General features: G+C 48.8%; 1 protein-coding gene and 1 pseudogene across 4 annotated transcripts in view; one reads left to right on the top strand and one right to left on the bottom strand.

Moving 5' to 3' along the window:
• LOC105517956 overlaps window positions 1-11,554 on the top strand; it is an 18,965-nt pseudogene extending 7,411 nt beyond the window's left edge. The window contains exon 3 of the transcript XR_001002753.1: window positions 11,545-11,554. The product of XR_001002753.1 is annotated as a peptidyl-prolyl cis-trans isomerase A pseudogene (transcript). The remainder of the gene's footprint in view (window positions 1-11,544) is intronic.
• Window positions 1-25,512, bottom strand: part of MGLL (monoglyceride lipase) — a 132,075-nt gene that overhangs the window by 53,066 nt on the left and 53,497 nt on the right. The window lies entirely within an intron of this gene.

Genomic DNA, 25,512 nt, shown 5'->3' with positions numbered 1-25,512 from the left:
TCGATCTCCTGACCTCGTGATCCGCCCGTCTCGGCCTCCCAAAGTGCTGGGATTACAGGCTTGAGCCACCGCGCCCAGCCTCAGATTCCATTCTTTAACCTCGATGCTTTATTGGAGAGAGGATGCCAGCATCCCCATATTTCCTTCCTACTTCAGGCTGCAACTTGATTATGCTTTAAAAAAATTTAGCTATCGTTGTTTCAAGCACAGTTTCCTAATGAAAGCCTAGTTTATTTTCTGTGCTTGTGTGACATCCAATAGCAGAAATTCCACCAGCACTGACACTATATACCAAAGTATAGGGAAATAAGACCAATGACAAATTAAAGCAAAGGAACCACTTCCTTAGATGAAAGGCCATATGTCTATCAATTTTTGCTGCCACTACAAAACTATGTTTGGCCATCAGCTGACACATTCCACTAATGCTTAAAAAAAAAAAAAAAAAACCTTCCAATCAGAGAATACTGGAATAAAGGGAGGCTCAAAGTCACAGGTAGAAGGGGCTGGAGAGGTGATGTGTTAGACAAGAACTGCGTGCCACCCCCACACACCGCCCTTCCCTCTCCAGGGCAAGGAAGAGCATATGACCATGGGGGCTCTGCTTCTCTCACTTTCTAAAAAATGTACAGATGGCAAAAAGTCCAAGATCACAGCTTGCTGGCCTGGAGAACAGTTTGTTTCCCTCAACAAAAGCCATTTCCTTCTCTTCTGTTTGCTGATGGTCCCAGTTTCAATCCACGGCCACTCAGCACAACATGTTTCCTGCCTCCACTACCACTGCACTGAGTTACCTTGGAGTGAGGAAGGATGCCTCCCTTTGTGGCTCTCTGCAGCATCCAAGCACAAGCTCAGCTTTACAAGAAAGATAAAGGCAGAAATTAATTTCTTTACTAATTGACAACAGCTTGAAAAAGGTATAAAGATGCCAGAATTTAGCATATGGGCTCTGGAAACACATTTCGACTCAGATTTTTTTTTTTAAGCTGTTACTACATGCTTTATAATGTAACCAACTAAAAGGCTGCTAACGGTGCAGCATTTTCGAAGTAATGCATTCTCAGGATTTCATATTTAGAAGGTTTATTTGAAAACATCCTACTCTCCACTGTATAAATAAGAGGAAACAGCATGACAAAAAGTGTCATAACTACAGTTCTTGGCATCTAGCAAAATGATCTTCCTTTTGTATCACGCTGCAGGATGACGATCTGGGTTTCAGAGAGTGGCAAGAGGCTGGTTCTATGGGGTTAGTGATCATGTTGCCACGTGTCATGCCCACAGTGGCCATTCACCTGTTGATTTTCTCTCTCCTGAAATGTTAGGGCTCTGTGCAGCTCTGGGTTGGCCAGAATCATCCAGAAATGCCAGACCTTTCTCTCAGAGCTCTCTGATGAAAGTTGAATATACAGAAAGTGCCTCTGGCTTATAAATAAGTGACAGCTGCAGAGTGGGGAGAGGCTTTTGCCACTAGAAACTTCCAGGATAGGATGCATGAGATCAAGGAATTAAGTCTGTAACAAAATAACAGAATGCTCTGTGAAGTCCAAAAAATGCTTGAGGCAAACTGCAGAGCTCCACGAGATCAGCAACCCCATGAGCTTTTACACCCCAGGAAAAGTTTAATAGGAAAAATCTCCCATACTGTATATTTAGAACCAAATGGGCCGGGCGTGGTGGCTCAAGCCTGTAATCCCAGCACTTTGGGAGGCCGAGACGGGCGGATCACAAGGTCAGGAGATCGAGACCATCCTGGCTAATACAGTGAAACCCCGTCTCTACTAAAAAATACAAAAAACTAGCCGGGCGAGGTGGCGGGCGCCTGTAGTCCCAGCTACTCAGGAGGCTGAGGCAGGAGAATGGCGTAAACCCGGGGGGCGGAGCTTGCAGTGAGCTGAGATCTGGCCACTGCACTCCACACTCCAGCCTGGGCGACAGAGCGAGACTCCGTCTCAAAAAAAAAAAAAAAAAAAAAAAAAAAAAAAAAAAAAAAAGAACCAAATGAAGGGAAATGTCAAAGGGGCGGGAAACAATATGTCAAATTAGGCAAATTCCTGACCTGACTCAGGTTTTGCAGACCATTTGATCCTAAACTACGCTGTCCACGTCCTTAAGATCACCTCTAACTGGGTTAGGAAACAGATGACAGAGACCGTGTTTTGACTAATATATATGCTTCTGTCATACACTTGCTGATTGGCAGAGTCCCTGGCAGGCAGCAGAAAGCACACAGGCAATGGCATCACATCCGGGTACAGACCCCAGCTGCTACTTTGTAGCTGTGTGACCTTGCAAACGACTTCACCACTATGATCCTTGGTTTCCCCATCAATGAAAGACGCCATCAGGGGCCAGGGTATTTCCTGAGTGGGCTGCTGAAAGGGTTAAATGAGGAGGCAAGTGAAAGCATCTGTCACACAGTAGGCGCCCCAAAAATGCTCGTCTTCCTTCCTCCACCTTTCATATTGCAGGAATTGACCTGAGTGTCCATAAACAGATGGCTGGATAAAGAAAATGTGGTGCATTTATACATGGAATGCTACTAGGACCTCAAAAGGAATGAAATCCTGTCATTTGCGACAATGTGGATGGACCTGAAGGCCATTATCTTAAGTGAAATGACTCAGGCACAGAAAGTCAAACGCCGAATGTCCTCACCTGTAGGTGGGAGTGAAATAACATGCACATATCGACATAGAAGGTGGAATGACAGATACTGGAGGGGGGGAAGAATGGGGGGTGGGGGACTGAGAGATGACTTGTGGGTACAATGTACATTGCTCAGGGGACGGTACACTAAAAGCCCAGACTTCACCACCACGCAATATATCCATGTAACAAACCTGCACTTGTGCCCCATACATTTATATGAATAACAGTAATAAAAAAGAAAGCCCGCTTCAGGATGCTGGGGTTCCTGATGCAGTGTCCATCCATCCTCTGGGATGCAGCCGTCCTGCTCAGGCTACACAGACCTTTCCCAAAGCTGTGCCCTGAAAGAGTCCCAGCCTCTATACTGGTGTCACACCTGCCATCCCTGCAAGTGGGGACAGATGGCACAGGGGCGGGGCATGGAAGGGGAAGCCTGCACAACAAACTGACCCCTCACAAGACTGGCCGTGGAACTTTATATTTTTGTGCACCATGTTAACAAAAGTTATTTTGACTTTACTGAAGTGAAGGCAAAGAACAGAGTCTGAATAGAATGAGACAGCAGCTTGGGAGATGGGGGCCCAGAGAGAAACAAGGAAGGTGGAAATGGGAGAGATGGAAGATTGAGAAACAAACAGCACCGGCCAGGCGGGCTGGGGAAGAGGAGACTGAGAACGCCAGGGATGGTGAGGACAGAGCTGAGGCCAGCGGGAATGAGCACATCCTCCGGACTCTCCTGCAGGCAGAAAACAAGCCCCAAACATGCGGCCATGGCCCCTGAGTTTTCTAATGTGGCAGCTCTGCACAGCGTCCTTCCTACAGCTCTGGCTGCCTCCAAGCCGTTCGTGGCTCCTGGGCAGATGGCAGTCCCCTCTGCGCTGCTCACAGCACTCTCTTGTCCTGGGCTCACAGATCCACCCTGCCTCATCTGCCCCCAGGCGGTCCCCCTTTACCCCCATGATCTTCCCTTCTCCACCCTGCCCATCCTTTTCTCTCTGGCCCTGGGGGCCTCATCCACATGGAACACTTAGAGACACCCTGGTGTGATCCCTGGGCTGGTTTCTGTGTCATTTGGCTCCGGATCCCACCCCAACGTTTCCCACCTGTCTGGAACCAGTTATGTTCCCTCCCAACCTGGCCCTCTAGCTGCACTCCCTGTCTTTATGGGGGTAGAACTGCAGGCTCACATTCCACTCTCCGTCTCCCTCTGCGTTCACTCCCTCCAAAGGCATGCATGCCATCCTTCCTGTCTTCTGCCACTCCCGTAGGAAGTCTCCCTCTCGTCTACTGGGGCTGGTTCCCCCGCCTTCCAGCCTTTCTCCCCACCCCCAGCCCCCACTCTCCCTCCAGCCCAGTGCATTCCACAAGATCCACTCAGTCCGTGGGCCTGGGGAGGAGATAACCCCACCCCTTCCTCCTCCTTCCTGAATTTTCCTCAGGCGACGGGGTCTAGGAAGCTGGTCCCTGGGGTGGCTCCCAGACTCCTGAGCCTGCGCAAACAAGTGACTCAGCCCTGTTCTCGATTGCTGATGGAGTCACCTGAGGTCACAAGTGGGTCATTCTGTGTCTGCCTTTGTGTGTCCCTGTCTATGTTCCCTTCTCTCGCGCTGTGTCTGTCCCTCCTAAGTGGACGTAAGGAGCTCCTCAGTCCCCTCTTCACTGCCTGCTCTTTGATGGGCTATTCGGAACATCTGGAGATTTGGTCTGGGACTCAGGGGAAGTGACCCAAGGCCACCATCCCAGGCCTCCAGGCAGCACCCACTCACCCATCCTTGCACTCCTGCACACCCCAGGCCTTGCACACACACCTGCTCCATCTGGAATACCCCTTCACCCGGTGGAACATCTGCACGTCTCGTCTCTCCCCTAGAAAAAACCCCAGCCTTCTCCTGTGTGTCTAGAGGTCTAACTCCAGTGTTATCACAGGATGGCATAATCACAGTCTACTACAGACCCCCACTGGACTATGTGCTCCTTAGGGGCAGGGTGCCTTGTGGTGTCTTTGTGTCTCCAGCACCTAGAAAGTGCCAGGCCCTTCACAGATTCTCAAGAATAAGAGAACTCATCAGGACAAGAGCTTGTGGTTTCTTAAGTCACAGAACAAGAGATTCCCTCCAGGGCAGCTAAGAGGTAATGGAGACTTGTGAGCCCAGGGTCTCCAGTCCAGCCCAACCCAAATGGGCACAGGAACGATCACTTCCATCAAGTGGCTGTCTACAGACTTGGGAAAGAAAATCTCAGACTCCCTCGCGACACGAGCTTCCACGGTAACACCTATTTGAGCTCCATAGTGGCTGTCTCCAAGGTGACGCCCAGAAACCGTGATTGGAGCGGGCTTCTCCTTCCACACCTGTGGTCCCTGGGGTGGCTCCCAGACTCCTGAGCCTGCACAAACAAGTGACTCAGCCACATCCTAGGGAAGGGGGTTCTCCCACTGGAACAGGATTTGGCCACAACCTGGGACTCGGGACCTGGTGTTGAAATGAGCCGAATGGGGACAGATGCTCTCTCTTCCCAAGTCCACGTGGGATTTCACGTGGGGAGGAGCCACAGTATGATATTAAGTAAAGGAAAAGTCATTAGCAAGAGACTCAGAAGCATTCTAGGACAAGTGTTGAAAGTAATCCCAAACAACTGTAAAACAACTTGCAACTCCCCTCACTGGGTCTGACTAACACGGGCAGGGCTGGTTTAATATTTTTCCATAAAAGCATGCCTACCCAGACTCGGGTGGCCTCCCCTCCACACCACAAAGAGGCGCCTGGCACTCAGAGGACCATCCGAATTAAGTCATTCTCAATTCAGGGTTACACGTCACAGTCTGTTGACATTGTTCCGTCCTTGATCATTCCACAGAGAGACAGAACACACAACAGAGGTGGGAGAGGGAGGAGGGAGGAGGGAAGGAGGGGGAGAGAGAGAGAGAGAGAGATTCCCATTACAGTGTTACGGGCTGAGCTGTTTCCCAAGATTCACAGGCTGAAGCCCTAACCCCCAGTACCTTCGAATGGATACAGGGTCTTTGACAAGGTAATGAAGTTAATATGTGTGGGCCCTAATCCATTATAACCCAAACGTACACACTAGAGGGGGAGGACCACGTGAGGACACAGGGAGAAGACGGCCATTTATAAGCCAAGGAAAGAGGCCTCCAAAGGAACCAGCCCTGACAACACGTTGATCGTGGATTTTCAGCTCTAGAACTGTGAGAAAATAAATCCCTGCTGTTGAAGTCCCCCAGTCTGTAGATTATTTTGTTATGCTGGCCCTAGCTGACTCATACACATAGCGTTTTTCCATCTACGCTCCAACAGCCCCAAGTGGTGTGCAGCTCCCTCCACACCTCTCACTGCCACGTGACTCCGTTCTTTTGCAAATGTAATTATCTTTGCTTGGAATGATGCCCCCTCTGCCTACCTCACAAAATTCTATTCAACCTTCAAAACCCCTGGTAGATAGCATGTCCTCTGTGCAGCCTCACCTTGCCCTCTGCCCTCTTCCACAGGGAGTGCTCCCTCTTCTCTGTGTCCACAACCCTGATCACTCTCTTACTAAGCATGCCGAAGCCTGGGTTTGGCAATGTGTCGAGATGCCTGTGATCTGGGCAAAGTCTGAGCCTCTCGACACTGGAATGAGGACTCCTCTCTAGGGCTGGCACAGGGCCTGGCGTGCCACAGACTCTCCATGTATTCATTCAAATTCTCAACTCTTCTATTTATTTATTAGTGACTGTCTTGACTTTGGATCAGAAAACTTCATCCTGGAACCTCCCTATCACTCTGAAATAAAGAACATTTTCATTAGAACTTGGGAAGTGCAGGATCCAGCCAAGATCTCCAAAAAAACACCATTTTCTGATTGAAAGAAATAAAGCAAATGTTTCCCAGAGCTTTCTGCTGTAAGGACTTAGAATTTACAAATTCAGATACCATTCATCATAAAAGGAACAGTGCGCAGTGCCCTCTTGTACTCCTTTACTTCTAGCCCTCCTGCATTCCACATTCCATCCTTTACTCATCCTTTCTTCACTGAGCACTTGCTGTGTGCCGAGGGGATGGGTTTGGCATTCAGCAGTCGGCAAGATGAGCACTGATCTTCGTCATGGTGGGGGTCAGACAAGAAACACAGAAAATCTAAAGCGGGTCTGACCACTGGTAGTCTGGAGGGAGCGGGTATGGGGTGCGTGTGTATGTGTGTTATGTGAGGGGGTTTACTGTTTTAGAGGAGGCCTAGCTGAGAAGGTGATATTTTAGTAACGACCAGAAGGAGGTGACAGAGCAAGCCATTCAGACATTTGGGACACATGTTCCTAGCAAAGAGGACAGAAAGTTTGAAGATTCCAGGGACAGTAGGTGGGAACAGAGGGGAGGCCAGTGAGTTGGAGCCAAGGACAGGGAGAGATGGGACCAGGTCACGGGGGTCTTGCAGGCTTCTTGGGGACTTTGACTTTGACCCCGAGGGAGGTGGGAGCCACAGGGGGTGGTAGCTGAGGAGGGCCATGGTCTCACTTGGGCTGCAGGGACCCCTCTGCCCGCGTGTGTGGACTAGACTGTAGGGGTGAGGGTACAGGCTCCCTACTGAGAAAGCTACTTCCGTGTCCCGTTCGCCTCCTGGTGAAATCAGGGCACCGTTTCTTCTGGGTTTGCTGTGGAGAAGGCATCTGAGTGACAAGGAGGCCATAAAAGGTAGTCTGGGACACCGGGTTAGGAACTGAGATCCAGTTTTGCCCCCAGCACGCTGGGGGCCTTGGGCAGGCCACTTGCCTCTTCATCTGCGCAGTCAAGAAGATGGTCTCCACATCTTCTCCCGCCACGCTTCAAAGGCTGCACTCTCATTCTCTAACTTCAGAAGCAGCTTATTAAAAAACAGAGGGTAGTGCAAAAACGAGGGAGAGAGAACCATGGTGGAGGAAACTGAGAAAGCCCCAAACAGCAGGTGGAGGCCAGGCCCTCCGGGACTCACAGGGAACAGATGTCCATTCTGTTGGCAAACCACAGGTTTCAGTCATTTCCACTCCCGGGCAAACACACACTGGCACACACACACACACTACTGAAAGGATATGCCACAAAATGGGGTACTGTTTGTCTCTGGGTAATTGAGTTAAGGCTAATTTTTTTGTCCTTTGGGTTTTCCAAGATTTCTACAATGAACTGGTATTTTGTCATGAGGGGAAAAAAATAAAGACTTTCCCACCCACAAAATGCAACTGTACGTATGCACAGTACAGAAAGCATGAAAACAAAATCAGCTGGCTCTGAATCAGCCCACAGTCATATCTGGTCTTGAGAAACCACTGTAATTGGAGTTAGTGCCTTCATGCATTAAATGGATGTGGCAGGGGCAAGGTTGGCAGTTGAGGATGTGAAAATGAATGAGTTGTGTGTGTGGAGGGACCAGAGGTGAGGATCACTGATCTGGCAAAGCTCTGCCAGAGCAGTGGTGTTTCTAGGGGTCTGGATTAGAGCATCAAGACAACCACAACTACCACTGAGACATCCCTGGAATGGAGAAAAGCAATGATCAGAAATAGCTCCCAGGAATGGTTTTCATTATCTTCCGCCATTGTTGCCTTCTCTGAAACACATTGCTCTCAGTCATTCGGTAGGCTGACTGCAAAAATGGCTTCAATTCTCCCTCCTCCTTCCCCTTGCCCCGTCCATGCCCCTCTGCAAAGTGCCCTGCAGCTCCTCCCAGCAAGGCTGGAGTCTGTGCTTGTGACTTGCTCGGACCAACACAATGCAGCGAAGGTGATGCTGTGCCAGGCCTGAGCCTGGGCTTGAAAGATCTTGCGTCTTTTGTTTGGGCTCTTGAAACCCTGCTGCCACCAGGTGAATAAGCCCAGGCTAATCGACTGGGTGATCAGAGACACATCCCAGCCACCTTTCTTGCATCTGTCACCTCAGCCAGCAGCCAGATGATTCCCAGACACAGAGCTGCCGTGCGACCTGCAGCTGACCACACACGTGTGAGGGGCCCAGCTGAGATGAGAGAACTGCCCAGCTGAGCCCAGACTCACGCACTGGCTTGAAGCATCATGAGCTAGATAAATGGCTGTTGTCTGAAGCCAGTAAGTTTTGGGGTGGTTTGTTACACAGCTGTAGCTAATTGATTAACTGGTTACTGTCACAGATGTACCTGAGCAAAAACCAACCAACCAACCAACCAACCTTTGGCTTGATTGAAACAGTCCCTCAGAGAATTTCATTTAAGAATCTGTGGCTCTGGCCAAAAGGGTGGTTCTACCATGATGGGCATCTGGGCTTTCCAATTCACAGTGGGCCTTTCAGAGGTCAAGCACTGTGGCAGGTGAAAAGCCGTGAATGATGCTTGGTTAACATGCACTGCGTCTACTGCTTTACAAATTGTTATTTAAAGTAACAAAATACATGAAAGCAGTCTCACTACTCCCTCAGGTGACCAATTCTCTCACTTTGATGTGTATTCTAGACTTTTTCCTACACACTCACACTCATGGCTCAGCTCTGTGTCGCTTTTTTTTTTTAGATGGAGTTTCACTCTTGCCCAGGCTGGGGTGCAATGGCCAATGCTGGCTCACTGCAACCTCCGCCTCTTAGGTTCAAGCAATTCTCCTACCTCAGCCTCCCAAGTAGCTGGGATTATAGGCACCCGCCACCACGTCCAGCTAATTTTTGTATTTTTAGGAGAGATGGGGTTTCACCATGTTGGCCAGGATGGTCTCGAACTCCTGACCTCAAGTGATCCACCCCCCTCAGCCTCCCAAAGTGTTGGAAATACAGGCGTGAGCCACCATGCCAGGCTGTCATTTTGTTTTATGGTCTTCTTTTTCTTTCCATAAACAGCACTTTATATTTTTCCCTTAACAACAGGTCTTGGAGGCCTTTCCATAGCCAGAATTATAGACCTATCTCCTTCTTTTTAATCATGGCAAAGGATGACAGTACCTTAGTTTATCTGACTCTTCCTGTGCTCATGGGCATGTGAGTTGTTCCCAACTTTTCATGATAATGAGGTTTATCTCTCTGTACACATGTGGCGGATCCCTTTAGTGAGCAAGCAGAGATATGGCATCCCTGGTAAAGTGAGCATTTAAAGGAAAACGGTGGCAGATGGAGCCTTTCCAAAATCCACAGACCAATAACTGACCCTTTCTGCAAAACCGGCTGAGCTTCCCCAGCCCGGGGTCTTTCACCTTCCACCACTTTCAGGCTGCCTCCTTACCATCTCTTCCCACAACCTGAAATGTACCTAGCATGAGGTTTGTCAGGTAGAGTTTTCCTGCTTTAATCTAAAGTGAATGTGCACGGAAGTGGCTATATTTTTCTAAGAGGGGAAAGAAATTACCCTCCATTTAGTCATTCTGTTGTGCCCTTGATTGATTTTTTTTCTGAGTCAATGGTCCTGCACAGGGGAAAAAAAAAGATTTTCTACTGTTGTATTATAAAAGAAACACCTGATTCGTATGGACAGAAGGCTATAAGAGGAATCATTACAAAAATGGGAGATACAATAGTCAAAGGTGTAAATACAAAAGAAGCCCCAAAAGAAAACAAGAAGCCAGAAGAGAAGTAATGACACAGGGAAAGCTGCAGAGCAACCTCCCCAGCGTCTCTAGGAGCCTATCACTCAGTCACTCTCCTGCAACCGGGATGGCGAGTGTTCCGGAAAGGTGAGGGGCTGCAGGTGTGAACAGTGAATTCCCTTCACCCAAAGCAGACCATATTGATGATAATGTGCCCTTTCCCTGCCGATGCTGGGTCCTTGATGTGACCAATTTTTAACGTACTCTCAGAACCCAGGGATGTTCTCAGGGGTTAGGTGTGAGGTCATCTGTCCCGGCACAAAATGGCCCTTGCCCATGGGTTTCCAAGTTGGCATAGCTCTTTGTTCCCGCAGTCACATTCCATGGATTCTACCAGCATGTCAACTGACGTCCTGGCGCTTCTGCAGACCTTGCCTCATCGAATCAGCATCAGGCACTCCAGGGCCTGAGCTTTGTCTCTGTGATTGGGTAACTGTGCACAGACAACATAACCTCTGTGGCCTTCACTTTCCTCGCTTAAAATGGCCACACTAATAAGGTCGGCACACAGTCTATAGGGGGAAGGGGAGCAGGAGATGCTCCATCTACAAATGTTCCTTCTGCATTGGGCTCAGAAACAGGCCGATGACCGAATCAAGGCCACACGACTAGAGATGGCAAAGGAGGCTGGTCCAGAGCACAGGCAGGTCTCCCCCAGTCCCACAGGACCCCAACACACATCCTTGGTGATGGGTCTCCATTCCCACCCTTGACTTGGCATGGGAGGCACCAGATGTGAGCCCTGTCTTCCTCAGGAGTCACTCCCTCCCACCAGCCTCATCACAGCCTTCAGCGCCCTGCACTCCTAGCCCATTCTGTAGCTGCAGTAGCTGTTTCTGTTGGCACCCTGTTCTGTTTTGATCACTTTTGGGTGGTGGCCCGCTGGGGCCTGACACTGCACTCTACCGAGGAGGCCATAGCCTCCCGCTGACCCAGGCCCCGGCTTCACTCTCAGCTTCCTCCTTGGTAGGGGCTTCCCTCTGTGAACTTAGAGGTCACGACCTGCCAAGCACTGCCACCCACTCCGCACCAAGCTCACTCCCAGTTCCCCTGGAAAGAAGGAGGTGCTTAGACTAAGTGAGAAAATCTCTCCCTTTTAGGGAATCAGTCCTGCTGTCACCCCCACAACCATAAAAGGCAAAATAAGAAAGAAAGAAAAAAAAAAAAAGCCAGATCTATCAAAAGCTCCACACCAGTGCCTTCCAAGACTGCAAGCCGTTCTTCAGGCAGTGGCCTCCCCTTCTGCTCCACACGCCTCAACTCTACACAGGGCCTCACCCCTCACCGACATTAACTGGATGAGTACTTGCAACGGCCCCATTAGGCAGCAGTACTACCTGTGTCCATTTCTCCAGGGTGGACGCTGAGGCACAGAGAGGAGAGGGGGCTGGCGGGCTGGGATCCACAGCTGCTAGGTCTGTTCTCACCATTCAAGCTGTTGGTCCCAGTTGGGGGCGCCTACAGGTGTGCTCCCGAGGCTGGGTCAGGCAGGAGGACGGGTTTTTCTTGTCGGAGGGCAAGAAAGTGTAGGTTTCGCACTGGATCTCCACCCAGGCCTCAGTGGCCTCCCCATGTGCCTCCCACTCAGCTGCTGAGAAAACCAAACCAGAGAGTGAGAATGTCATCAGAGAGGGGTGTGGGGTATGCATCTTGGGAGCTGTATTTCTAGGTGTGTGTGCTCATGCCAACGTGTCCCAGGCTCTTTAGAGGGAAGTGTTCCCTAGGTACGTGGCATTCCCTTTCAAATTCACCTAGTGCCTCAGCGAAGAGATTGTGTGGGAGGAACACGGGTTTCCACGAGACGGTAGGGATGTTTCATGTTTGTCTTCTTGGCATTTTGTGATTCTGCAGTCACGAGCTGTGGCATCCCTGGGGGAAAGGTCCTTGCCAATGCGGGGGCTGCTCTTTTTGCCCACACAGCCTCGTCAACTAGGGGATGCCCCGTGCATTGCTCAACCCCAGAGAGAAAAGGAGAAGATAAAACCTGAATTCAAATGATTTCACTTCTCATTAGCTGCTGTGACCTGGGAACAAGGGAAAAACCAAAGATGAAACTGTTCACGTTAGCTAGACTCAATGTTCTTGTAGAAGGAGGAAGAGGGTGTTTAAAGAAATGGAAGAGGCCGGGCGCGGTGGCTCAAGCCTGTAATCCCAGCACTCTGAGAGGCCGAGATGGGTGGATTGCGAGGTCAGGAGATCGAGAACATCCTGGCTAACATGGTGAAACCCTGTCTCTACTAAAAAATACAAAAAACTAGCCGGGCGAGGTGGCAGGCACCTGTAGTCCCAGCTACTCGGGAGGCTGAGGCAGGAGAATGGCATGAACCCGGGAGGCGGAGCTTGCAGTAAGCTGAGATCCGGCCACTGCACTCCAGCCTGGGCGACAGAGCGAGACTCCGTCTCAAAAAAAAAAGAAATGGAAGGGTTTAAACATTTGCTCACAGCTTCATAAAGGATAACATGCCTCTCCCACCCAGCCTGCCTTCTGGGGTCTCAGCTCCTTCCCCTACCCAGTAATCCACCGCTGCAGGCCCCCAAACATGGGAGACACAATATGCCAGTTGTAGGTCAATGGGTATTTCAGTGACAAGGACAAGGAGAAGGTTGCCTCTGAATGCATGTGGGTGGGAGGTGCATGGTCACAAGGGGGGACCACATGCCGTGGCGAGACTCAGTGCCACCAGGACACTGGCACATGTGCCTGCTGCTCTGAACCAGGACAAGTGACCCCACTGCAGGCCCTAGAGAATGCATCCAACCTTCTATCTCCCCAAACATATGGAGCAGAGTCACCCAATCTTCGCACACCACCTGTATTATTATTTACCTAATATACTTCTTAATTACATACTCATGTTCCCTCGCCCCCTTAAATTGATGTATTTATCAAAGACACTTTCTATGACTATTGTTTGTAGAAAATCTGTCACTTCCTGTAAACACAGAGTAACTGGTGGAGATGGCCATTTGTCTACCCAATATCCACTCTCTCTTTTCTTCTTAGTAACTGAAACCTGATACTATTCAGACTGGCAATGTGCCTGGGCAGAGCACTCTACCTCCCAGCCTCCCGAGCAATCAGTGTGGCTATGTGATTAACTCCTGGTCACTGACATACAGGATGACATGGATAGATGGAACTTCCAGAAAGGCTTCTTAAGTGGAAGATAGGTATCACTTTTTTAGGTCTGAAATACGAATGTAATGTGATGGCTGGAACTCTTACAGCCATCTTGGGCAAAGAGGTAAATGAAGCTGGGTGCTCTAAAGGTTGGGCAGCAGATAGAAGAAGCTGGTTTCTTGATAAAATAATGGAGCTGTTATCCCAAGCATTAAGTATGTCTTTTTATTCTGATATTTTGAGATCTAAGAAAAAAGTGATTGCCTATGTGCTATCTAAAACCACTATGGCTGCTACCCTCGATGGCGCAGGCCTAGGTCAGTAGCAGGAGGGGCCCTCGTATTCCCAGGAAGACCTCCTCCATCCATGCTTCTTGCCACACATCCCTGCAGGTCCTCCCACCAGGCGAGGAATACCTGTCCCCACTGTCCCCATCCTGTAAATAAATGGTGGGCTTGTCCGTGTGACGTGCTTTGGTCAATGGAAGGTGGACAGAGTGATGGCAAGAAAGTTTGAGTGCAGACTTTAAAAAGCATCACCATCCTCATGTTGTCTCAAAAAGAACATGACTCTTCTAGCCCACTGTCGCTGGAAGCTGAGAGACACGTGGAGAGAGCTAAACCAACTTGAGGCCTGGAGCCACACCCAGCCAAGCCGTCTAAAATAGCTGACCTGCAGACACAAGAGAAAGCATCAGTTGTTGTTTTAGGCGTTCAGTTTTGGGGGTATTTGTTATATAGCATTATTGTGGTAACTACTGGCTCAGTCGGGAAGGCAGCAATCTATATATATTTATTGAGCTCTAATTTTTATATTAGAAACTGCCTTAGGCATATCCCAGCACCTGTATATAATATATAATACACACAGACACACATGCACACATACACACGTATATGTATATAACCAGTGAGATGGCTTCTGGCTTCAATAAATTGATGACTTAGCTCTGGAACTCTCTGCTTTCAAAGACCACTGAGATTAGCTAGATGCCCAGTTGCCAACTCCAGCAGGAAATTTAACTCCAAGTGAATTGACTACACCAGAGAAAGAAACTCTTCATCGAACTCCCTAAAAGTAAACGCACCCAAAGAGCCTTGGGGACAATGAACAAAGCCATGACAGTGTCACGAAGCTGGGGGACCTGCCTCTGAGAGAGTGTTTCTTGACCCCAACCAGGGTAGATCTGAATCCAAGCTCAGGGTCCTCCTCACCCAGTCGTGTTCAGCCACGCGTCATCAACACCTTGTAAACGGATTGCTGATACGGGAGCGCTGGGAAGGAATGCACACTTGCTCACACTGGTGGGGAACCTAGCACACCCGTAGGTACTTGGCTGATGTTATTCATCAAATCTGTATGGAAGCTGCCTGGGGGCTTCTGTTCCTGTTTTTTAGAGGAGAAAACTGAGGATCTCTGGGCCCTGTGTGGCCAGCTGCACACCACCTCTGTTTCCTCTCCTATGGTGCCCTCCTCTCACCTCAACTCCTGTCTCCCAATTGTTCTTCATGAGCCAGGCACCCTCCTTGCCCTAGGACCTTTGCATTGGCTGCCCCCTCTTCCCCTAGTCATCTGTGAGGCTCCTCCTTGCCTCCTTTGGGTCTTTGCTCAACTACCACTTTCTCAGTGGGGCCAGCAGCTTAAGCGTGGCTCCCTGCCCCACTGCCCCACCCTCCTCCTCCTAGGTTTTATTTTGCTTTGTGGCATTTATCTCCAATGGACATACCCTAAAGTCATTTATTGCTGCTCATGGTCTGCCAAGGGCAGGGGCTTGTGTCTGTTTTGTTCACAGCTGCATCTCCTGTGCCTCGCACCATGTCTGGTGTTGGTAACTGGGCATCAAGCTAATACATTATAGACTGAATACATGAATAAATACATGAATGAAGCTTGGAGATGTGAAAAAGCTTGCAAAAAGGCAATAGCTAGAAGTTTTTCAAGCCAGACGGAAGCCTAGGTCGGCCTGGCCCTCTTAGAGCAGCCCCTGAGCCTTGTATAATTCAACGGTGCGTTCCGTTGTTAGTGCTGACAAACTGCCAGTCTCCTTTCAGAACAATTCGGCTGTACCAAGCGAGGAGAATGGGGGAAGTCACCTGTAATTTTCTTTTCTCTCTTGCTCTTTTAAAGGGCCTTTAAAAATCAGATATGTGTTATAAGAAACAATAGGAGAATTGGTCGATTTATCATATCATGACAAGCAATTGCTAGGGAGAAAAATATCATTCTTGAAAATGTGCAAAAGTGCACTGGCTGTAAGTTGTAAACATGACCCTCAGGGGCCAGGATGTTCTGGGGGCTCCTGGCAGCTATTTCCTTCTTTTTCTTTTTTTCTCTTTTTTTTTTTTTTTTTTTTAGACAGAGTCTTGCTCTGTCGCCCAGGCTGGAGTACAGTGGTGTGATCAAGGCTTACTGCAACCTCTGCCTCCCAGGTTCAAGTGATTCTCCTGCCTCAGCCTCCTGAGTAGCTAGCTGGGATTACAGGTGCATGCCACCATGCCTGGCTAATTTTTGTATTTAGTAGAGATGAGGTTTCACCATGTGGGCCAGGCTGGTCTCGAACTCCTGACTTCGAGTGATCAATCTGCCTCGGTCTCCCAAATGCTGGGATTACAGGCGTGAGCCACCGCGCCCGGACCTGGCAGCTATTTCTAACAGCATCCGTTATTATAAACCAGCTCTCCTATTGTGTGACCCCAGCAACTGAGACAGACAGAGTAAGGCAGCTCTCAGTCCTTCTCTCTGCTATGTGTGACCCTGGCTAACGTCTCCAACCTCTCCGGGACTGTCCTTACCCCTCCCTTGGTCCCCTACCACACCTGATGTGACCAAGGCTCTCAGCACCGTGCCTGGCACACAGTAGACGCTCAGTGGAGGTGGGTGTGTCTCTTCTGAATCACGTGCTCAAGAGGGATGTCTGTGTTCGCCCACAGTCATTTAAAAATCTCAGCTGTGGGCAAGTTCTTTTGTCTCCCTGCACCTTCGCCTGCTTAGAGGTCATTTTCCAAGGAAGGGAAGAGAGAATGTAATTCACAGAAGCAGTGTCACTTTATAGAGATGCTTTGAGCCCAGGGATCCCGATGACTTCAGAGATTCTTGGTTCTTGTGTGGACTGGGAGGAAGGAGGGGTCTGATGTAGAGCTCCCACCTGCTCAGATCAGCCCAGCTCCTTCTCCCTCACTCAACACAGGGTCCTTGGAATTGGTCCCTTTGGCCTTCAGATGATCCTCCTTTTTTGGTAAGAAAGCTTCCACTGAATAAAACCTTTAAGTGATTTTTCCAGTCTGGTGGCATCTGCACAATAACTGAGGAAAGAAATAATTATGATTATGGGGCCTGAATGATCCAGCACTTCTCCACAACTCTGGGGAGGAGGCAGCTGGCCCTTACCTCTCACACTGACTATCTTTGCGGGCAGGCCCTGCTTAGACTGCTTGGTTTTCTGCATTGGAGAAAGGAAGCCAGTGGTGTAGCAAGGAGGGCGCTGGATGTGCACACAGCTTTCAAAGGAAAGCGGACGGGAGGGAAGGGCAGAGCCACACAGGGATGGAAGCGTCCGTTTATGGGACACTGAGTTTGTGTGGGGTCCTATGAGCTAACGTTTCCATAGGAAGCCTCAGGCCTAACATACAGATGAGAAATCTGAGGCTCAGAGAGGTTAAGTGACTGTCCTAGTCACACAGGTACAAACAGTGGGCCAGGCCACTCTGCCTCTGCCCAGCAGGTTCACATAACAGAACTCTCTGGGCTAAGCTCCAGTTGTCAACAGGGAACCAACCCTTCTGGGCTCACACCATGCTACACAGGGCACACGGGTGCTGAGGAATGAAGATGAAAGGAACTTGTTCTCCCCCTGGAGTCAGCCCTGATGCTGGCTCTGTCCCTTGGCCAGGCTCAGGCGCCACCTCTGGGAGTCAGAGCATCTCCTAGCAGAGCCTTGGCAGAAGGCGAGGTGAGGAGCTGGCACGGCACCCCCGACAGACTGCGCGTCGCAAGCTATTCCTGGAGCCGCTGCGGCACTTCTGTCAGATGATGCAGAAACCCCAGGGCCACTCGCCTGGGGGCTGTGCCCCACACCAGGCTGCTCAGAGTCATAACACTGATTGGGGGGCTGGTCTGATGGAACCTCCGGCTCTGCACCCCAAAGCATCTTCCCAAAAGTTAAAACTAGCAACGTGCAAGAGTGTAAGAATTTCAGTCTGACTTTGCCCCCTGATGAGTGTGTGAGCTTGAAAAAATCACGCAGCATCTCTGAGCTTGTTTCCTCCATAGGGACGTTGCCTGCCTCGCTCTGTTGCCATAAGATTAAATGGGGTGATCCATGGAAAAAATTATTAGCACAGAAGTCATGGATTTTTCCAGCTCAGCAAGTGTTATTTGATTTTCTTTAAACAGGGCTCATCCTCCAGGCCAAATTCATACCCACACATACAGGATTCACGAGTGTGAACTTGAGCATATCCAAAGAAATTGTCATTTCTGTGAAATGCCTTGTAATTCTGCAAGCCTTCACTGAGCAGCTGCTATGAGCAAGCTGCCACACGGATGTGGAGAGCAGAGGCCCCAGTTGCTGTGTTCAGAGAACCTACAATTCCCTGTGGCCATCCGGACCCTTCGCACTAGCAAGGGGCCTACCGCCTGGGAGGGAGTTCTGGGGGTGCTGATGACCAGACTGCTTCGCTTTCCGGGGCCCACTGGGCAAACTGGGCTTCTCCCCTGCTGCTGTGTCTTGTCAGAGCCACTGTGTTGGGGGTGCTGGCTTAGTTTAGGGTGGGGTTGAGAAGCTTTGAGGGACCAGGTAGAGGCCTCCCCAGGGCTTCTCCTTCTCCAGTAAGCAGTGCTAACCTCCACAGCCAGGGCAGAAGCCACAGAACACTCAGAGACAGCAGTCAAAGAGGCCACTTCTGTACCGCCTGGACCAGAGACTGCAAACTGCCCTTCAAGCTGCATTTCAAGTGCCTTCTGTGTATGTGTCCACGTGTTCCTCTAAGCAACTGGGCTACACCAGTCTATCACAAAGGTACTGTTGGTTTCCTGTTTTGGCTGGTGAGGACATGGAGGCACAGAGAGGGCTGGCGCACAGCCGGCCGTAGGCAGAGCTGGACTACCATGCAGGCTGCCTCCCTCCCAGCATGTCCGGTTCCTGGCTTCACCAGCCAGGCCCTTGGGAGCCCAGCTCTCCGGGGAGGGACTCCAGGCAGAGCTTCATTCTCAAATGCCCAGACAAGCACTAAATATGCGTAGTGTACCCAACGCACTTGCCAGGGAGTTGTGACTGCATCTGAGGATCCCAAGCTAGGTTTGGGTCCTCCATTTGCTTTTTAATTTCTCCCTTTATCTCTCACAGGGGAGAAACCTAGACACTGAGAACACAGCTTAATACAGCTGATTTGGAATTCTGATCCTGGCTCTACCACTCCTAGCTTGTTCTCTCTCCTGTAAAATGAAAATGAGGATGGCTTTACCTGCCTTGGAAAATGAAATTAAATTAAATAAAGAATATGAAGCCCTTCAGAAAGGGCAGCCTGACAGTGCAATCGTGGTTTATTACTTCCACATTAGTGACACGTGAAACACCTTGTCTGCCAGCATGCGGTTCTTTTTTCATTGTGAGGAGGTGCCCGCTGGGCACTGCTCTGCTCCCGAGCTCTCCGCACCCTCCCCGCCTGCCCTGACGGTTGGCAACATTACAGCCGTTTATTTTTAGTTCTTGGTGGGCCAGCCATTTCCTGGTCACATGCTGTTTGAGCTCCCACTTCAGAAAGGCTCAGCTCACAAGACAGACTCTGCCCATCCTCACCCCCTCAGCCTTTCTCAAGGGCTGTGTCAAAGCGAAGCCAGCCCCAGCTCTACCTGTTTTAAAGTTCCTTTGAGGAGCCCTTACTTCTGGCCCACTTGTAGCCAGAGTGATTTTGAAGTTTAATTTACTAAATGGGCAAGGTAGCTGTTTCCGTGTGTGGGGAGAGGTGCACAGAACCTGGTTTTGGGAGCTGGGGCATGAGATCCGGGTCCAAACCTGCCACCAACTGGTGGGACCTCAAAGTCTGTCCCTGACCCTTGTACAGTGAGAAAGGAAGGGGTGGAGGATTCCTTACGGCCCACTGCTCTGTCAGTGACCATCAGATGAGAGCAGTTCTGGTCATTGCTGCAGCTTCAGTTATGAGTATGCACGTAGTAACAGGTGCACCTGCTGCATGCTGCTCTGGGCCAGGGCCTGTTCTAAGCAATTTATCAACGGTAAGTTTACAGATGTAAACGGTAAGTTTACAGAAGAGGCCAGAGTAAAAGAGAAGAATAGAAAGTCCCCAGGAGAGGCCCGGGCCGCAGTTGTGCTCTGCTGTGGGTGAGAAGAGGTGCATGTTTGGGAAGCTCACATGCTCTCCTCATCTATAATAATTACCACACCTACTCCAAGGCTGTAATGAGGGTCAAGGCAACGTTTGAAAAGCTTTGCATGGATAATCAGGCATATAATACATATTAATTAATATTTAATATGGATATCATCTCTCTCTCTGAGAATTCTTATAAATACTCTATGACATAGGTAATATTACATCACTTTTCAACTTTGGAAGCCACACTAGTTAACATGAAGCTGTGACTGGCGTTGAATCAGGTTTTCCTAAGGCGAAAAAGCAGTCACCCCAACATAGCCAATATTTATGGAATACTCTCTGTGGGCCAGGCCCCCCACATAGAGGAGCTCATTTAATTCCCTTTTAATCCCCCTACTGACCCTATGGGGTAGAAAGAGACTTTGGCTCATCGCTTACTGTAGATGAGAAAACTGAGGTGCAGAGAGGTTAGTAACTTGCCTGGAGTCACATAGCAAATAAGTGGTTAAACTGACTCAAATTCAGGCCTTTCAGACAACAAGGACTATGTATTTGTTCTACACCCAAATATAACCTACATATATGTTATAATTAGCTACATCTTTTCTCAGCTCCTGAACCACAGCAAATAGCATCCCTGGTGCCGAGAAGAATTTCCTTTCCTAGAATTATTCAGTCTTTCTTTTTAACACAGGATCACGTGTAAGTAATTTGACTTTTTTTCTCCTCCAACAAGTGACTCATTCAAACACTTCAGAAACGGCTTCTTCTGGGGACCTAGAGTGATGTCTGTTTTCTTCTCACCAGGAAACCTTAAATATTTTCATCTGAGAGACCGTATGAATAATTTTGAATGAATAACTACGCCTTTGGGGTAAATTCCTTCTGAAAGATAACCAGGTGGCAAATTATCAGGCCGCTGGGCACTGGAATGAGAAGAGATGGTGCTGGGTCTCCAGGAGCGTCCATGTGGCTTCCAAAGCCTCCAACACAGAACTGCAATTCGGCATTCAGACGGCACACTTCACACTTGCTGCGGCCCTCCGAAGAGCCACGTGTTCTTGTTACTTCAGTGAAGCTGAGTGAACAACGTGCCCGATTCCCGTGTGACTAGCTCAGGGTTCACATTGTGCCTGCCACAGCAATCACTTTGTAAATTTTCAAAAACAAGTTCAACAGTGGGTAAAAGAACAGAAACATGTACCCCCGACGTCGCTGAAGGCTGATGAAGAGCATTCCTGCGGGAGCAGCCACACTGTGGGCCGCATCACTTCAGATTAGCTAACATGGGAAGCATGAACTGTCTATAGAAAAGATGGGAGCTGTCTATTTAATTTCAAAGAACTGAAAAAAAAGTTTCTCTTCTCAGCCAGTGACTAATGTGTGGTGAGGAGAGCAGGGATCTGTGTGTTGCGGAAGAGGACAGTATGGGGGCTTGTTGAGCACCTACTATGTGCCCAGCAGCCACTCTGCGAGCAGCTAAGACATTCATTTAATCTTCACTGGGTAGAAAATATGACTTAGAGTTACAAGTGGGGAAACTGAGGCTCAGTGAGGTTTAGTAGCTTGTCCAAAGTCACAAATGTCATGTCCTATGAAGATCTTTCCCCATGATCACTCCCCAAGGTAGTCTGGGCCCTCCCTCCCTCCCCCATACGTCCCATGCACACTTCTGCCAGACCCCCATAATAGCCCCCCACCAACTACTTTTGCTCTTGAAGTATGTCTGTCTCCATGGATTCTCCGAGGCAGTGACCAGGTCTGTGTGATTTCCTAATTCCATACCCAGCATTGACCTAGCACACAACAGGTTCTCATATAATAGCTGTTGAATCTGTTTATTGCAAATATTGTGTGTATATTTCCCATTTTAACTATGTAGACACACGCCTTATTGAAAGTAAATCATATCCAGAAAACACTCGTAGTGCCCCTGGCTCTTTTCTCCTTAGAATCTGCCAAACCTCTTTCTTGAGCGGGAGCCCCAATCCACTTCCTCAGTTGCACACAGGGTCGCCTCCCAACTGTGCCTTCCTGGCCTGTTTATCAGTCAAGCAGAAGTACTCTTATGAAGGGTGCTGTGTCCTCAAAAACAGCATCAAAGAACTCCGAAGACAGTGGCTTTGTTGGTTCATTATAGAGGATTCTGGAAGTCAGTTGTGCCATAATCAATGTAAAACCATATGACATAAAGTTTCGAGACAAAAGATATTTGTAATGAGATCTTCTCTTTCAAATATGAAGCCTTAGTTTACCTCTTTAAAAACACTAGTTACAACCGGGCGCAGTGGCTCACAACTGTAATCCCAGCATTCTGGGAGGCTGAGGTGGGCATATCACTTGAGGTCAGGAGTTCAAGACCAGCCTGGCCAACATGGTGACACCTCATCTCTACAAAAAATACAAAAATTAGCCGAGTGTGGTGGCATGCCCCTGTAATCCCAGCTACTCAGGAGGCTGAGGCAGGAGAATTGGTTGAACCCAGGAGGCAGATTGTGGGGGGCCGAGATTGCGCCACTGCACTCCAGCCTGAGCGACAGAGCAAGACTCTATCAAAAAAAACAAAACAAAACAAAACAACTAGTTAGGAAATTATCTTTTAAGGCTTACCTTCCTTATATTCTCCATCATCACCATCACCAATATTACCATCACTATCACCATCACCATCTATGGGTGCCTGTCATGGAGCCTGGATTTATTTGATCCCTCAATATTTGTACTATTGCACCCATCATGTTAGATGAGGCAATGGAGGCTCAGCGAGGTTAGGAAATTTCCAAGGAGTCACATAAGCAGTCAGTGGCAAGGGCAGGGTGACATTCTTGCCTGCCTGGTTCCAAAGATTGTAAACAATCCACTAATCAATGGAGCAGTCATAAAATCCCATATTTCATGGCTCGTGGCAAAGATCAAATAATTCAAAAACACATTTGGGGCTGGACCTTAGCTTTTGAGAGTCTCAAGGGCAGGAGTACGGTCTCATTCCTCTTTCTATCCCACGGTGAAAGCACATGGTAAACACTCCTTGAATGAGTGAATGAATGGATTATTTAAGAAATTATAGACTCTCAGAGCCCTGGGGCACTCTGTTCCATAAGAGTGTAAAATGTTCTCAAATAAATTTTGAAGCAAGTTTAACTCTAGAAACAGAACAGCAATTTGTAAACTTAAAGTCTCAGAATGATGCTTTTGACAATATCCAATGTGGCCAGGTTTTAGCTATTAAGAAATAGAATTCAAACACTTTTCAGTACATGTCTTTGGCAGGTAACTGGAATGTGGTGAGGCCATCAATAATAATAATGAGCAGGTGAATACGTGCTATATGCCAGAAACTTTGAAAAACACTCCACCTAAATGATTGTTTAATCCTCACAACAACTTATGAGGTAGAAATTTCAATACCTTCATTTCATAGATGCGGAAACCAAAGCTCAGTAATGTTCCAGTAACTTGTCCAAGGATAACAGAGGGTATTATGGACAAGTGTATGCCAATAAATTTGATGTCTTGGATGAAATCCACAAACTCCTTGAAAAACACTACTAAAGCTGACACAAAAAGAAAAAGAAAATTGGGATAGTCCTATTAATAGTTAAAGAAACTGAATTTATAATTAAAATCCTTCCCAGAAAGAACACTCCAGGTCTTGATAGCATCACTGATCTACCAAACATTGAAGGAAAAAATAATAATGATCTTACACAAATTCTTTCAGAACTAACTAAGAAGGAGCACTTCCCAATTCATTTTATTAGCCAGAATGTCCCTGGTACCAAACTTGGAGAAGGACATAACAAAAAACAGACTGCAGACCAAGGCCCTGCAGCTAGTAAATGACTGAACCAAGATTTGAGCCCATATCTGATGCCAAAGCCTGTGTGTTTAACCATCACACCACATTGCCACTTTCTGTGCCAGTTGCTTTTGTATAGCTGGTGTGTGGTTTAAGGATCACAGCCCTCATTTTGGGGATGTGTAATGACTACTGGAGTCTTAGAAATAAAATGTTAAGAACCGAGGCCTGACCTACATTACTCTGACATCCAAGACGACTAAGTAAGGGAGTATTTCCCAACAGTTCCCTGACTCTGACTCTCCCTTCTCCCTTTGGCATTTCCTTTCCCCTCCCCCGTACTGAGATATCCTTTCCTCTCTTTTTCCTACTGAAGCTCCCTGTCCTGTCCATCCCTCCAGCTCTCCAAGCCCCGATGCTCACCTCCTTCAGGGAACCTAGCGCATCACTCATGTGTCTACCCCTGGGCAGTGATTCTAGGCTGTAGTATCCATCAGAGTTGCCTAAGGGCTGCTAAACACTGACTGCTGGTCCCACCCTGGAGCCCGAGAGTGTGCACTTCCCACAAATCCCTGGGTGGTGTTGCTGCTACTCCTACTGCTGCTGGTTTGACCAGAACCACACTTTGAGAACCACTACCATACTCACAGCCCCTCACATCTAGAGATGGTTCCTTTCAGCTCAGCATATGGAGTCTCTGGGTAAAACTCTGCTAAAAAGAATTGGATTGTCTTTGACCACAGGCTTCCTACAAATCAATTTTTAAACAACTGGCATTTCAAAAGTTCAACTAACCTGCATCACCTAGACGTTGCCCTCACTTAGTTCCATAGTCCACACTAAAACCCTGTGACAGAGGTAGTGCATCCTCCCCATTTCTCAGATGAAGACAGCAAGACCCAGGGAGGCTGGTGAGGGGAGGCTGCCATCGCAGCTGAGGTCTTCTCCAGGTCCAGGGAATACTGGACCCTGAACTGCCGGCCCGGGTGGCTTAGCCCCCAGGGACTGAACATATTTAAGTAGCAAGTGAGCTCCAAGAGTCTGCGAGTTGATATCTGTTTGGTTCAGCATTTCTCCAGTGCCCAGACAGTGCAGGCACATAGTGAGTTTCAGTAAATACTTGCTGAGTGGAGGGAGAGCAGAGCAGCCTCCTTGCCTCCACCCCACATCACCCCACCCCCGAAGCACCATCAGAGTCCTGGGGGTCTGTCCTGAGGATGGAGCGGGGCTCCTGTGAACACTCAGCTCAGTGCCTGGCATGCGCCATGACTGCTTTCCTCTTCCACCCATCATCTCGACATCAGCCAGCCCTTCCCCAGGCCACTCTGCCACAACAGCAATAAGGTGCCTCTCTTCATAACTATCCGCCCTTGTGGTTAACAAAGAGCTTTCATAGCTAGTTTCTCATTTAGAATCAGAGAATTTTAGAAGTGGAAGAAACTTCCTAAATCCTCAGTCTCCTGGGCTCAAGTGATCCTTCCACCTCAGCCTCCCAAGTAGTGGGGTCAGGTGCACGCCACTGCATCCAGCTAATTTTTGTATTATTTTTGTAGGGACAGAATCACATCCTATTGCCCAGACTGGTCTCAAACTCCTGGCCTCAAGCGATCCTCACACCTAGCCTCCCAAAGTGCTGGAATTATAGATGTGAACCACTGCGCCTCGCCCTGAAAAAATTTTTTTGAAGTGAATCCTTTAATCAAATGAAATCTTCTATAGAAAAAGAGCTGAGTGGCCCTGCATAAGGTGGGAAAGAATGTGGTGCCCAGCCGTCTCAGTTTCCGGGACCCTCCCCACAGCCCCTTGGAGGATATAGACTCTCCAGGGCAGGTCTTGTCCACTCCAGGTCTCTTCACCTTTCAGAAAGAATCAAGATAGCAGGAGGGAGAGTGCCATGCCCAAGCCATGGCATGGGTTGGTCAAAGAACTAAGGCGTGAGGGCCAGGTGCAGCTGCACAGAGGGAGTCTTGTAAATGAACAGTGAATAGCTAAGAATAGTGGAATAGACTCCAGGAGGCAGGGCTGTATGAAGCAAAGCCAG

Source organism: Colobus angolensis, unplaced genomic scaffold (genome assembly GCF_000951035.1).
Source record: "Colobus angolensis palliatus isolate OR3802 unplaced genomic scaffold, Cang.pa_1.0 Scaffold31, whole genome shotgun sequence".
Classification (NCBI taxonomy): Eukaryota; Metazoa; Chordata; class Mammalia; order Primates; family Cercopithecidae; genus Colobus; species Colobus angolensis.
The sequence above is the reverse complement of the archived record's forward strand: the minus strand, read 5'-3'. Positions and strand labels throughout refer to the sequence as shown.